Source organism: Cuculus canorus, chromosome 1 (genome assembly GCF_017976375.1).
Source record: "Cuculus canorus isolate bCucCan1 chromosome 1, bCucCan1.pri, whole genome shotgun sequence".
Taxonomy (NCBI): Eukaryota; Metazoa; Chordata; class Aves; order Cuculiformes; family Cuculidae; genus Cuculus; species Cuculus canorus.
Genome location: NC_071401.1, coordinates 121,446,886 through 121,462,827, shown reverse-complemented (window position 1 = coordinate 121,462,827; position 15,942 = coordinate 121,446,886). Strand labels below are relative to the sequence as shown.

At 44.5% G+C, this 15,942-nt stretch overlaps 1 protein-coding gene across 1 annotated transcript in view; it reads left to right on the top strand.

The window, feature by feature from the left end:
* Window positions 1–15,942, top strand: part of LSAMP (limbic system associated membrane protein) — a 1,021,094-nt gene that overhangs the window by 213,064 nt on the left and 792,088 nt on the right. The gene's annotated exons all lie outside the window — the stretch shown is intronic.

The following is a 15,942-nucleotide window of genomic DNA, read 5'->3' as shown; positions in this document are numbered from 1 at the left end:
ATATGCAGAGGTACTGCTTCTCATCACCAATTCCACAAGATAATGAAGTCCCAATTCCCCCTTATAGTAGTCTGAGGACATGCAATCTTTCTGATTTTCTTGGAGAGTCCAAGAGATGGAGAATGCGGGCAGTAGGACACAACTGCCAGAGGCATCTGCATCCCCAAAAGCCTTTCCCCCAAGCTAACTGTTGCTCATCTACCATCTTCTGGGTGGTAAAGATGTTTGAGGCATTGTGTGTGTGTCTAGACATGGTGGAGTCTAGAACAAGTGTCAGGTGGAGAAGTGCAGAAAGATGACATCCATACTGCTGCAGTTCTGCTTTGCTTGGCGTGGTTTCTCTGTGCTGTTGGTATAGGCACACAATCAGCCCACGATTTCTTAGGCTTTATATTGAGATCCTTCTATAAGAGGAGCTGTAAATTTCTTCTTCACAGTTACAGGATGAGTCTACTCCAGACAGGTTAAGTGAAGTGACTCTGTCAGAAGTGGGATTTTTCCTTGTAGGCACACTCTTGTCGTGAGTAGGGAATACTGCAAGGGGTTCACAACACCCAGCTTGCATGTCCCCATATGGTTGCCCAGCCAGCTGTGACTATCCACTCTCTGTGACAGGCTGTGGCTAAGCTGTTCATTACAGGAGACCCAGTATGCATGTGAGGTAAGTGAACGGCTGTTCTCTGACCTTCAGATATCTGAAGAAGAAGGAAGTCAGTGGAAGGTTTGAGATGGGCTGGTGGCTTGGCAAGGAAGAGTTTTAGCAAAAATAATTTATGTAGTGAGGCAGAGATGGTAGGAAAAGTGGTAAGGATCTGGGAAGGGAATTTGGTGATCAAGGTTCAGGAAGAAATACTGTCTGTTTTGTTAGAGTAAGAAAACAAGGATGAGGCTATTTTTAGGAACGACATGTCCAGGCAAGTGGATGACAGTTGTACTTCACAGCAGAAATTCTGATGCTGAAGTGCAAACGCTACTAAGCCTGTGCTGTCAGCCTAATGAGCAGAGGAACATGACGAGCCAACTACAGTAAAACAGGGATTTAAATAGCTTGGTTTGCAGGGGATTTGAATGGGAAAAAGGAGATGTGCAGGAGTGGATGGCAGAATGAGCACCTCCTTTTTTAGGTAAGCCCCCTGTAAAGCTCTCCCCATCAGTGCCATGAACACATGGAAGGGGAAGTAAGTGGTGACGTTCATGCGGTGCTTTCTGCTGGAAAAGCTGAAGCAGAGCCCTATGCTTGCCCCATTTGGGAGCTGCCAAATCAAACCTGGTGGGGAAGGCTCTGGTGCTGTTTCTTTCATCTGAGTAGCAGCTCTCGAGCTGCTTTTGCTTCTGTTTATTTCACTGTGAGTGGGCCAACCTCTCTGGGGTGAACATTCAGTCATACTCCCTCTGGAAGCAAAAACTGAGTTTTAGAGGCTTGGACTTCATCTCCTTGCAAACTTTCCCCCACATTCTCTATCCTTTGCTTTGGATCACAAAAGATAGTGAACACAAAAGAAAGAAGGCAAAACCAAAAAACCCCACCATACCTATTTAAATTTAATGTCCCCACTCTCTCCACAGAAAATCATAGCTGTGTTGGTTGGGGTAAGTCCTCCAAGGTGAGCTCAGCTCCAGAAACTCTAAGATGGAGGGACTGCTTTATGGTCCTGCCTCCCAAAGAGATGTGCTGGTAAATTGCATAGTAATTGTGTTTGTTGTCTGCAGCCTGTTGATTTATTACATTAGGTACGGGTAACAGGTGATTGCAACTTAACCTTGTCATTTAGGATGCTCCACGAGTCTTTCCCTCTTTTCTGTGGGCCCTGCTCTCAGGAGGAGCCCTCTGCAGGAGGATTGCATGAGCCCTGCTCACCTGTGCTACTTGGGTTTCAGAAGGTCCGTTCTGAATTGCCGTGTGGGCAGTGAGGGTATCCAGACTCAGGAAATTCACAGGCAGGCAATCGGAAAGAGCTATGTGTGAGACTAGGCTTATTAAAAGCTTGACACAAAGGGACAGGTATAGGTTGAATGAGCAGCTTAGCCATAAGGGTTTGTTTCTCCACTGACTATAGACTGGCAGGCCAAACTTTGGCTCCTCTGAGATGACAGTGTATAGCCAGCCAGTTTCATATTTAAGTACTTTGATGAATATCCTGGTCTACTGAGTCTCCTTGCTGCTGTCAGATGGGATCCCAGGGCTTGTCAACATGACTGATCGCAGCGTTAACGTCTCTCTCTCTGCATATGAGTAAGAGGCCCTGTGCTCATTTGGATGAGCTTCACTTCATAGCCCCGCCTGAGGTGGTGGTGTGGCTGAGAAGGCAGGCCAAGAAGCTGGGTCACTCGCTTGGGAGCAGTGAAGCTGTCAAGTGACTCAGCACTCACCCGGCATGGTGGTGAGAGCAGCAGGACAGTACGTGTGGGACATTGAAGTTTAAGCAGTTGTCACTAAAGAAGAGTAGGACTGGTTTTTGCCCTTCTCCCTTGATGGCAGCTAACCCAGTGGGACCAAATGGCGTGGAAATGACACAGGTCCCAATACAATTCCTACAGCCATGAGGGGACCTGGTATCACTCTGTGGTTCCCATGAGAGAGTACTATGGTCATTGTTGATGGCTGTTGCAGGCAATAATGGAGCAAGTCTTCCCTCGCTGACAGAGTGAATGTCCTGCATCTTGTGCTGACAAGGCTTTCCTCTCTCCTGCTGTGTCTGCCAGATCTCTTGAGTTGACCCTTCAGACAGGATTTACACTGGTTTTAACTGGGTTGGCTTAGAAACAGAGTTAATTGGACTGCTGGATGGAGTCTTTTGGTTTGGGTTGGGGGACTCAGTGCAGATGTTACCTGTGCACACCAGACTGGCATCAGTATCTGTTTAATCCAAAGCATGAGCAGATGAGCAAGGAGTCAAAGCAGACTAATTTAGAAAATTATTTTATTAAACCAGTATAGTTCCTGTGTGTGGATTGGACCAGAGCTGAAGTGATTGTTAAAATCTCTGTAGTTAAACTCATATAAATTTGAGCGCAGGCAGGCTTTTACAAATTCATTTGTGTGGATCAATCCAACAGAAGCAATTTGCAGAATGCATAAAATAAGTTAATATGCTAGATGTCGGTTATGGGCTGCTATTCAAAGGGCTCACCTGTTGGTAAAGGCCACATCCAGGCATGTGAGATGGGACCCAGCCATTTACTACCACTGTGGGACCATTCAGGTCTGCCTTGTAACCAGCCTTTCAAAATCATCTGCTCTTCTTGCTGAGGTGTTAGCCCTCTCCCATTCTGTAGTTGAGAGTGGTTCAAATGGGATTTTTTTTCCCCAAGTTGAGTCTGCTGGGGCATCAGGATGATTCTCCGTTTTAAAAGTGAGATCCAAGACATTCAAAGGGCAGTATCACACCTGACAGCTTTCTCAAGCTCAAAACAATAAGAACTGTTTCTGTACCAACTCCAAAATACCAACCTTTTCCTGCAGGAGACTTTAGCGGGTGTATGAACGAGGTAGTAGCTCATCTTTAATAACGCTACTTTTAAAAATAAATCATGTTTTGTGGATCTAAACTTAGCCTCTCCAGATAAGTGAGTCCCGGGGCTGCTGGTGATTAATATGCAGTGCCGGAGCATGGCCCAGCGGGGCCCTGATTAATAGCAATGACATCATGACTTTTAAACATTCTGTTAATGCCAGGCCTGGTGACAAATGGGCATGCATGGCATCGCTTCCCCTGGCATTTTTGTCACCAGAGCAAGGGCTGGGAGGCTCACCTCCGCAGGACCAGGAGTCACAGGGCTGCAAGCTGTGCCCCAAGACCCAGTGCTGCACCAGTCCCCAACTCCCCATTCAAATTTCCAGGTCCCTGGAGGGAGACTTAGGTGTGCCAGGGCTTTCTAGGCACTTTATCCACCTGTAGCTTTCTCTGCCACTCTACCCTTCAGCAAGCTTGCTCTTCTGCTTGGGACCAAGGCAGCTCCCTGCTCAAAGGCTCCTGCTCCCTGCTGCAATCCTCCCTGTATTTTAGGGGCTGGTGCTCTACAGCCCTGACGCAGCACGTGCACCTACCAGGTGTCAAGCATGGGTTCGTACCCTGCCAGGCATAGTTAGGCGACAGTTTTGCTTCAGATACCACCTTTCCCCTTCAACCACGGGAATCAATTAATACGTGTGGGTGCTTGCTGTGTTACCTGGGAGAAAGGAGTGCTGTAGTTGTGTGCCATTTCACACCATGCAGTTTTGTGACTTCATGGTCTTTGGCACCTACAGTCAAGCTCCCACGTCGTGGGACAGCATGTTGCATGAGTGCATGTATTGTCCTGCAGTACCCAGCAGGCAGCAGCTCCCCACATTCTCTCTGTTCCTGCAGTCTGTGAGCTGACGAGCAACTTGATCATTTCCATTTTCCTCTGCTACTTTTCTGGTATCTTACAGGCAGAAAGCTTGAACCAGACTTCTGGCCTTGACCTCCATGGATACTCTGGAAAGCTCTGGCTGGATTGGCATCTGGATATTAGGGCTTGGGATCTGTTTCTGCTTTCTGTTTGCAGGGCTTGAGTTGGACCAGCCTGGTGTCTGGAGAGCAATCTAGTAGATCTGACTGCTAAAGCTTTAGAATCCTTCTGAGCAGATTTTTCAACCATCTAAGACTTTGCTATGATTTTTTGCCTGGTTTCCAAAATAAATCCCTCCATCATGCCACCAGCACTACTGAGAAAGTGATTGTTTGAAACGCTCTGCCTGCATGTTCAAATGATAAAACCCCATGAATCCAGATTGCATGTTGACGTCCAATTGTAACCCTAGGAGGGTCCTTGGCAATTTGGGTTTTATAATACCATTTCTCCTTTGCAGTCATCTCTATGCCACACTAATGTGTAGCTTGGAGAACGAATATGCAAGAAGAACTGGCAAAAATTTATGGGGAACTCACGGGCTGTGCTAAGATAGGGGCTTTTCCAAGCACTGCCCCGTAGCCCCATAGTCATAAAAACTTTCACAAAAAGCTAGTGGCTGGAGGCTGTTGTGTTATAGTTATATTTGGTCTACTGCGGTCTCTTTGAACATTCCTATATTAAATGACTCTGCTGCATTTTTAAAGCTTTTATTGTTGAGTAGCCAGGTTGCTTTGGACTTGCTCAGTGGTTTGTTTTATTCCTAAACCCCTCCCTTTAAAACCTGAGACATCTAACTGTAATCCCATGCAGTACAGAGCATATTTTATGATCTTAAAGATCTGAGAATATAAAAAGTGTTATAAATATATAAACTCTGGGCTACTGAGCATCAGCTGGGGAGATGTCTCCCCTCCCCTCCGGCATGACTAGGAGACTGCAGACATGTTCCGTGTCAGAGAAATCTTTGCTTGGTGGCATCATCTGCTCTGCAATGCTTCACCCTTGTGGCAAATCCTCTCACCCTTTCTCCCATCAGTCTCATTCTTTGCACTTTCAAAGTCTTTGCCACCCCACCTTTAATGTGTGCTCCTTGTGCAGCAATAAAATGCATCTCAGAGTGACGGCAGCGTGGATGGGATCAGGGGCATCTATTTTCGTGTCTCAGCCACAGACTTGTGTTGTACTTGGTTTTTCTGTGCTTCAGCTTGCTCTTCGACATCAGCAACAAATTGGTATTTATCATAAGCTCTTTTGATCCTTTAAGAAAATGAAGGTCCATTTAACATTTTTAGAGCAATAATAATAATAATGAAGGAAAAGGGATATATTCTGGTATCCAAGAACAGCAGGTATTTGTTTAAGAGCTTACTTTAGAATAATAGAGAAAAAGAACCTTTAATCTCAGAATTTCAAAGCACCTTGTAAACTATAAACATTGATTCTCCTTCTTCTTGTTATTCCTTGTGGGCATTTTACTGCTATAAAATAGAGCAAGGTTCCTACCCTGATGATCTTGCAGCAAGAACAAATGAATATTAGAGAGAACTGAGACTAAGTACACGTGAGATTCAGGCAGCAAACACAACCAAGGTGTGTATTGGGAATGGGTGGTTTATGTTCGTGATATCTCACCCATGAGGACATACATTCTGGACAAGTCAGCCTCATGGACACCTGTGAAAAAGAAATTTATCCTGCCCTGGGGAAGCTTAGTAATGGGGCATGTAAATGAGATTGGTCACTCAATAAATTTCTCCTCTAGAAATGTAGCTTTTAACCTGACAAGAGGGTGAGGTAGTGAGTGTTGTTGGATCATGGAGGGACAAGCAGCAGTGAAGGGAGTTTTCCTTTGACTCCCACCACAGTTCAAGATTTCCCACTAGAAGCCAAAGGACAGGGGTTCTATATCTGTATGCATAAGCACGTGCCTGCTGTGTTACCTCCACACTGATAACGTTAGGACTCCTTTTTTCTTTTTTCTTTTTTTTTTTTTTTTCAGTTTCTATAAAGTAAGAACTGAAAACCAATTTGAGCTATTCTGAAATTTTTGATTCCTTTGTTTCTCTGCATTTCTATTGGATTACGTCCCTGACATTATTGCCAAGAAGTTAAATAATACATTTAGAGATGGAGGAAACTGAATAATGCAGCTCTGCAGCTTATAGCTTTTCTAGTGCTGTGCCAGAGAGCTTTTTGAGTTGAAAATTGTGACTGGCAGGCAAATTTAGACAAAAATGTTTTGGAAATGTTTTTTTTTTTCTTTTCTTTTTTTATCTGATAAGGACCAAAATGTACTACAGAAAGCTGTAACGTTCACAGCAAAATAAATGCAGAGATTCAGAAAAAGTAAAAGCAGATAAGTAGGAGACATGTTTGCTTAACAAGCACCTGTCATTGTAGACCATGGGTTATTCAAAAAGCATGGACTGTGCTACTCCATAGCAGAAGGAGTTGGACACGGCTGACTCGGCTGGTGGCTCGTGCAAGGTCAAATGATAAAGGAAATTGAGACTGAGCCTCAGGACTGATGGAGGACTCCTTCAGCACCCATGGAAGGGGTGGAAGGATTTCCATCAAGACACATGGATTTTGAGAGACCAAAACAAATCCAGCAGCTCTAGCTCTTACCCCTTGTCCTCAGTTTGTAAGTCCTATAACTCTGCAGCACTCTGTTTTGCAGTGAATGCTAGGGTCTGGATTTAGCCTGTGCTTTGACTTGTCCTGTCTCTGTCCCTGGATGGTAGGCAGAGTCAAGGGCAAAAGAGGTTGGACCTTGGGTGCCTCAGAGTACTGTGTGACAGCCTGTATGTTCTCCTTAACCTTTTCATCCTCTGTGGGTCTCCTCTTTACTACCTGCTACACCATAGCCAACCTTCTTCGCAAAGACTTGGTCAGATCATCCGGGTGAACTCTTCCTCCTTCTTTTGCCTATGGGAAGAGAAATTGCTCATAAAGCCCCTCCAAAACAAACAAACAGAAGCCATTATTTTATGTCCAGGCTTTGCTGATTAATAATGATCTGCCTTTAACCACCCACTCGTTCCTCTGCTTATCCCATGCTTGTTCATGACCTTCATTCGTTGTTTCCTGTTGAATTGAGCTTGTACATTCCTGACACACAGGAGCTGCATCTTCATTCATTTGTGGTAAATGCCTAAGACACTCAGGGCACTTGAAATTAAATAATCAGCCGTGAAACAAAAGACCCCAAATGAGCACACAGGCACATTGTCTGTTTTATTTGCAGATAAGTTCTGTCTAAAAGCCAGCAAGGCGTGATATTTCTTGGTGCTTTTTCAGTTTAAAGCATATGTTATATACATTCTTAGGAGCCATATCCTTGTAGTCCATGATGTAATGAGAACAGGAAGCAAGAAGTGAGGAGCTGGGATATTTCCTGATTTTTTAGGCAAGGAAGAGAGAGAGAGAAGTATGTGGAGGGAGAGAAGTATGTGGAGGGAGAGAGGTATGTGGAGCCATGGGCTCTGCTTTCAAGCAAAATATCTTGTGCTTTTATGCCTTTTGAGGCTGGGTGTTTATGTCAGGTTGAGGGTGGTGTGTTAGAGAGGGGAAGAAATAAAGATTTTAGTGCTATGTGTGGGTCCATGAGGCATGGGTCAGTGGAGGTGTAAGGTGTGCTGAGCTCTGGAAGGCAGTGTGTGTGTGCTGGAGGTGAGAGAAAAGACTATGGGTTTTGTGGTGGTGCTTGCTGCTATGGGAAACCAATATTGCATGAAAAACAGTAGTACATGAAAAATATGAAAAACTGTGATGTATACAGACATGCATTTGCACCCAGGATAGATTCAAGAGGCGCTGACATCCAAGGAGAATCCCTTGTCTCTTTTGCCACTTTGCATTTTTTTTGAAAACCCCCAGTAAGATGCTTTTCCTATCTCTGCTGAAGAAAAGCCATCTGAGACAGCCCCAGGTAGCCCCTGACTACAGGTGGGAACATCCTCAAGACAGCAGTGTGCAGCGGCACAGTGAATTCCTCTCATTTTATTTCTCTTCCTGGGAGCAGACAAATGCATTTGATTTAAAATTTTGAAGAGATGGGAAGTATTCTGTGTTTGCATGCATGTGCTTAAACCTCCCGTTGGACCACTGTAAGCAACAGCTAGGCGTGTGCAGCTGGAAGATAACACACTCCTCTCCTCTGCCGAGGGCAGATGGTGGCAGCTTGGCCAGCAAGCCCAGGTTATCTATTGGCACCATGCCGTTTGCAGCATCTCTTGTCTCTTCTTGTCTGGCTCCAGCCAATTCCATGTGAAACTTTCTACATACGAACTTGTGATTGGAAGCCCTTCCTGAGCCTGGGAGATCTGGCCACGCACCATGGGGAATCCTGTGCAATGGCAGTGGGCAGAACGAATTAACCTGCCAGATAGAGTGGGGTCTGGCAGTGTCCATTTGAGCCAGAAAAAAGTTTTGGTGTGTGTGGAGCAGCACTCAAGTTGCTGGTTACCTGCCAGAAATGTCAGTGATGGATTGTTCTTCCCTTTACTTATTTGCCACTCCTGAAAGTTTTGTGGAAGCTCTCCATGAAGTCTGTAAGTATGACCCAGGATTCTCAGTGTGTCAGGGGACTACACCTGCACAGCAACCACAACTGTGCTTACTCAGCAGGGGAAACTTGGAAACCTCTGTATGTGAGTAGCAAACAAAGGGAGGATATTTATCTCTGGGGGGGCAATTGCCGGTGATTCTGGGATAGCTATTGATTGTTTCTTGAATATTGAAGGGGCTTGGTGAGTCATAGCCACTTCCCCATGTTACAGGTTATTCAGGTTGTTAAGCATCTCCTCTGTCATCAGCATGGAATAACAGCTTTCCAAGTGGGGAAGTGGTCAGTCATCTTCAGGTCTGGTCTTAGCACAGTCATCTCTCCCCACAGAAATTATTATACCTGCAATGCACAACTAAACATCAATAAATGCAAAAGTAGGTTGGAGTTTCACTCCCCTAAAGACCAGAAAGTTTTTATATGGGTAGGAAGCAGGAAAGCCACTACATCTACACTTTGTCCATAGAGACAAAGAGGGTTTTTTGTTGAAATTACCAAGTAAATAAATGGGAGTTGCCTGTGTAAACCCCTCAGGCAGCCTCAGAAATCCTAACCATAGGCTTAAAAGTTGTCAGTTTATTGTTTTTGTCAGCTATTAAACTTGTGGGTTTGTTGGTTTTTTGTAAGAAAGAAAAAATAAGAAGAAAGTGAAGGAAAACAAAAAAAAAAGAAAAGAAAGAGAAAGGAAGGAGGGAGAGAATGAAGGAGGAAGGAGGGAGAGAAAGAAGGAAAAGGAAGGAAAGAGAAGGAAGGAAGGAAGGAAGGAAGGAAGGAAGGAAGGAAGGAAGGAAGGAAGGAAGGAAGGAAGGAAGGAAGGAAGGAGCAAACTACACTAGGAGACTTTTTAAGTTTGATAAGGTACAGTAAGTCATAGAGTCGAGGAATCATTCTGCGTGCTGCATAAGGTATGAAGAAAAGTGAGTGACATAGTATATCATGTTATTTAAGGAATGAGGTGAAGGCTGTGCCATGTAGTTCTAGCATTTCCTTGCATTAGCATACTTACGCAGTTATGTTTTCCATGTATCCATTTAGTGTTCGTTTTGCCTTTTAGTGAATTTTCAGGGTGGGCCCTTTCTTAGGAAAGGCTTTCTTTATTCCATAACTTTTTGTGAAAATCGCTGCATAATCCCTGCTTTCAGTAAAGCAGGGCCTTGAGGTGATGAATGATTTGCAAAACAGCTGGGGATGGACCTCTTGAGACCGTCTATCCAACCCCATTGCTCAAGTAGGGTTGGTTGGAGCAGGCTGTGCAAGAGCATGTCCAGTTGGCTTTTGAGTATCTCCACAGATGGAGACTTACAACCTGTCCAGACAATCTGTTCCAGTGTTTGAACCCCCTCACAGTTATAAAGTATTTTCCTATGCTCACGTGGAATCTCTTGGGTTTATTTTGTGGTTTTAATGAAGAAGACACTGCTGCATGGTCCTACCTTTCTGATTCCTTGTGAGAAGGGTGGAAGAAATAGCAGTACCCTTGAAGCAAAAGGTGGGAAGACAACCCACAAGGATTCCTTTACACACTTATTTTAGCTTAGAAAAGTGACAGGAGAGACCATCTGGAGAAAGCAGGAACTAATTTGAATGGGTAGAACATGGCTTCATCTGAAAAAGTTTGATCCGCAGTTAGCTTTTAAGTGCCTTAAAGCTTGTGGTGTAATCAGAGCTTTGCATTTCATTTGTAATGAAGACAAACAGGTGCCAGCTGTAAAATTTATTCCTGGATCGGGACTCAAAAGTTTTTATCCTCCACAACTTTTCAGAAGTTTTGATTCAGATTTTATTTCTGGTTTTCCCATTTCTTTCTCTGGCCAAGATGAAGTGTCTGAGCCTTGATTTGGGGCCTGTGAGAAATCTTGAAAGAAGAAGATGAATATGCATAGCTCTTGGGACTGGCATGTCCCTGTATGTCCTGAGGGTTTACACCAAGCATTAAATAGGACTTTGTCAGCTTCCTCAGGCTGCTGGTGAGAATTGCCAGATTGAGGACATGGAGCAGAATGACACAATGGGCCAAGATGACCCAAAGAGCTAGTACCTGAGAGAAAATGCTGAAGCCCTGGTTCCCAAACACACATGGTGGCATCGGCAGGAAAGCAGCCACAGATGTTACCTCTCTCTTCTGAGGTTTTGTGGCTCAGGGTCTCCTCCTACAGGCTGATAGGCATCTCTTGAAAGATGACAAAGATATTCGGTTTGATCACCGGGATGAATACGTGTTAAGAAGAGTTTTGATGCACAACCGGGTTTTGGTGCACTGCAGAGAAGAATCCAGACCTCTTGAGAGCTTGTTCGAATTATCTAAGGAGGATGATTCCCCATCAATAAGGAAGAGACCATAGAGAACCACTGCGTGGTTCTTGACAGTGTGATGGGATATTCATGATAGTGTACTAGAATTTTGGTGAAATGTGATATTTTATTCTCATTACTGGAATACGGCGGAGGACCTTTAAGTCAGAAAAACTTATTTTAGAATAGACTTTGTTAGAACCTTCCAGTCCCACGATTGATGTAAACGGGCAAATATCATTCTCTTTAAATCTAGTTTACTGAGGCACAGCTGTTTCATACACAGACAGGAGAAATAGGGAGAACACTCCTGTGCACCATCATTGAAGCGGAGAAAACTGGACAAATTCTTCATGTGCAGGGACACCTCAAGGGGTAAGGCTGAGACAGCCAGTCATGAATGGGACAAATGACACCCTCACCCCTGGTGTGATGCCATTGAAGTCTGGAGAGGAGAAGGAGGAAGGGAACTGCTTGCTAATGCATGAAGAGATACGTTGCAAAGAGGAGACACCAATTATTCTCACTAGCCAACAGGGGAAGCACGAAGGATATTTAGGTCAAGCATTAAGAGAGACTTTCTAGTGGGTGAGTTATTAATCAGCTATGGCAAGGCAGATGTTGGAACATCAGCCCTGCACTTGCAGGCTGGGAAACAAATTAATGTTTTTTTGTCCAGAAGAACAAGGAACTGAGGATGTTGTGAAGTGAGGCTGAGGTCCTATCCCTGGCTCTGACACTGAGCCATAGCAATCCTGTGGAGGGTTACATTTGCAGTGCCTGCAGGTAAATCTAAGCTATCTATAGCCTAAAAAGGCCTGCCACCAAATAACAGACATAGATGTGTAAAGACATGAACAATATGAATGTTGGTAGCTACTTGGCCATTGGCTAGGTCAGGTCAACCTGCCCAGATTTAGGGTTGCCTCCGCTGAAAGAATACTTGTGCTGTCTGCATTGCTAGGAAGAAGGCATTTATTTCTCTGTTAACTGAAAACTAGGCGGCAATTTGTAAAAATGTCAAAAAAAAACCCAAACCAAAATATGCTTAGGAGCATTCTAAGTGATTGAAAATGAGTTTTTCATTTCTGGAAAATCTGAGATTTCAAAATTTAGGTCATCTGACCTGTGAAAAGGTGGTAGGGAAAGTAATAATATTAGAAGCATTCATAGAGTCTAAAAATGTTTTGCTTCATTTACCGAATGCATTTAACTTACCCTTTGTGTTATATTCATGTAATGCAAAAGCAACTTTTTTTCAGCCCTATCCAAATGAGATGCTGTCATGAAAATTTTCCTTGAAGATTTCAGCACAATTGATATTTTACTGCAAAACATGCTGTTTCTGTTCAACTTGAATTTTCTTCCAGAAAATGTTCCTTTCGAAAATCTTGGGCCAATACTAATTACCATTATGCAGCTGCTGTTATTGTGGTAGATACTTGAATACATAACCAGTGGGAATCATAGAATCATAGAATAGTTTGGGTTGGAAGGAACCTTAAAAATCATCCAGTTCCAACCCCCTGCCACGGGCAAGGACACCTCCCACCAGACCAGGCTGCCCAAGGCCCCATCCAACCTGGCCTTGAACACCTTCAGGGATGGGGCAGCCACAGCTTCCCTGGGCAACCCGTGCCAGTTCCTCACCACTCTCATATAGAAGAAGTTTCTCCTTTGTCCAGTCTAAATCCGCCCCTCTCCAGTTTATAGCCATTGCCCGTAGTCCTACCACTACAAGCCTTTGTGAAAAGTCCCTCTCCAGCTTTCTTGTAGGCCCCTTCCAGGTACTGGAAGGTTGCTATAATATCTCCTCTGAGTTTCCTGAGTCTCCTTGGAATGCTAGTTTGTAGCCTGTACCTCATGACACAAAAGGATGTAGCAGAAATACCCCTTAGCTGCCTTTGAGATTAAGGGAGAGTGTGTGTGTGTGTGTGTGTAATACAGTATCACTGCCTGACTGTTGGATCTAGTACATTCTTATCACTCACTCTCTCAATGAGACTATACCAATTCCATAAATGGGATGTGAAGAGAGTGAGCACCACAATGTGCAGACACACTTACCAACTTGTCTACAGCACCATGGCAGAGAGAGAGATGCTAAGATTTCCTTTGAGGTCCCTGTGGGTACTTGTTTCTGTGTTTCAAATTTCTCCCCAGAGTCAGCTTTCTGTTGAGGTTGCTTGTGGTTTTGGTCATACATACAAAGCTATTTCTCTTGAAAGGGTAGCCCGCTATGGAAATACCAGCTCTCACTCTTAGCGGGAGCTCAGGAATCCTAGCTCTATGACTTCAAGGCAAGCTGATGACGCATCTTAGACACACACATGCACGCCACAAGGCTTTCTTTTATAGGGGGCACATGATGATAAGTAAATAGTGTAAATATTCCCTGCCATAAACTCACAAACATACATGTTTTTTTTCCTCCATCTCAACCCTTAAATGGTTGTGTTCCTGGATTTCTATTATCGGTATACAAGCATATAGCGTATATCGGTATAGCAGCACTCCTGCTGCTCAATAAAACACATCACAACAAGCTCTTACCTTCTCTCCCCCTCCCTCATGTGTACAAGCACATAGACATTACACAGCTGCAATCCTTGTGAATAGGCTGACATGGGTGTTGTTTAATAGGTACACTTACATGGACCCTGATTTCTCTGGAGGAATTGCAGTCACTGGGCTTTAAATTCAAACGCTGGCCTTAACGCCAGCCATGCAGCTGCAGGGTCACTCACTTGGGTCACTCACTGGGAGCCTGATGAAAAAGTTCAGAGGGAGGTTTGTTTGGATGCAGGAAGCCTACATCTTTCGAGGGGATTTGACCCTGGCAGGAAGGTCACTTAAAAAGCCACTCAGCAGGTAATATTGTGCCCTCATTAGTTTGTGCTAGGCATGGTGGTGTGCTTAGTGTTGATACTGCTGCTTCTCCAGCACCGCTTGGGAGATGAGACAAAGTGGAACATGGAAGCAAACACAGGAGTGAGGCTATTTCCACCCCTGCTGGTTTCTGCTTTTCCTGTGTCCTTGGGTGTATGGACAGTGAATGTAGGATCTAACATGGACTGCAGAGATGGAGAAGGCAGAAGAGATTGATCCATCCAGTCCGTCTCCAAGCGATTGCGGTGCTTTTATTTGAGCATCGCACTGACAGGATTTCCTGAGGTGACATTAAGTGTATTCATGGCCACAGCTGAGCCTGACACCACAATAAGCCCAAGTGCGTTGTGGTGTCATTATTTGGTCTAATGAGGGGAATAAATACACCTGGAAGTAGGGAATCCTCTCACATCCTGGGGATTTGGCTGGATGGATGTGAAGCCTTATCAACCCGGTTCCATGTGGGAGATAGAGGGTGATTTTTAGTCCTTTCAGCGGATGGTAAGTGATACTTGAGCCCTGTCGCCTCCCAGTTGCCTCCATCCTTCATTACCTTCCCATCTCCTCCCACTGCCCCCTCCCTGGATTGCCACCCACTCTTGTAATAGCTACTGCACCAGCACACCACTGCTGCAATAACAAACACCGCCTCGTTTCAGCATGATGAATGAAGAGTTTTAATGAAACTGGCCTAAGCCGTTCCTGGCAATCTGCCTGGTTTTTGTTTGTTTTAAGCAGAGGTGATCCATCACCCTCCTGACTTCTCTCCATCGCAGCATCCCCAATCAATGCACTGCACCAGCCTCCCTCCTATGTCCTTCACTAGCAACTCAGTTCCTGGATCTCTGCAGTGACCAGTCTCACCATGACCCTGAATCCCCTCCAAGTTTGCTCCCCACAACAGAGATTTTGGTTGGGTGTCTCTCCTTTGTTAATAGCTATGGCTGTGGGTTACCAAGGTGCTCTGGGCTGTACTGACTCGGATATCGTCTCTCTTTGTTCCTTTCCAGTTGACAGCACTCGCACATACACACACACAACTATTGCTTGCTAATAGTACAGTTGAATATATGGTAGGTATTAATTACCCTTGCAGTCTGCTCTTTCATTAGGGTCTCCTGTCTCTCCCGGGACAGGCTGTAAATCAAAGAGTGACTCATGCTTTCAGAAGGGGCAAATATAAACAAGCATGCCCCAAAGAAGGGAATAAATAAAGTGAAGCTCCACCCAACCTCTTGGGAATAAAAGATAAAAAAAGCAAAAAAAATAAAAGGAGGAGGGGAAGGAATCTCAGTAGCAAGAAGCACTTTAATCAAGTGAACGGCTGGCAGCCCCCAGCACGGCATGCTGGAGGTGTTTAGGAAGGAGGGTGAGAAGTCTCTGTATGCGTTGCTCTGTCTTTTTGTGTAGTTTTCCATTATTACAGGGCAGGGGGAAGGAGCCATGTTCTTTTTCTTCTTTGAAGGAATTAAGCTGATGAAGGTGTGTGCAAGCAATAGAAAGAGGCAGGACAGAGGAAGGGTACAAATCAACTCAAATACAGAGCTCAGTGAAACATCAAATGTGGGACTCCTTTAAGAGTCAGAGTGCAATGTCAATGTAACTTACTTTCCTAACCTTTCTCCAGTTGTCCTTAGTACTTACGTTTTTCAGAGCAGCTTGATGAGCTGTGCTGAATAAATGCCCATTTTAAGCATTTATCCAAATGTTTCACAATATTTCCTGAGAGACTAACCTGCTGAAGTTCATTTCTATCAGAGAAGTACCTGGGAAAAGGAATTTGGTTTCTTTAAGCACACAGTGAAGCAAAATATGGG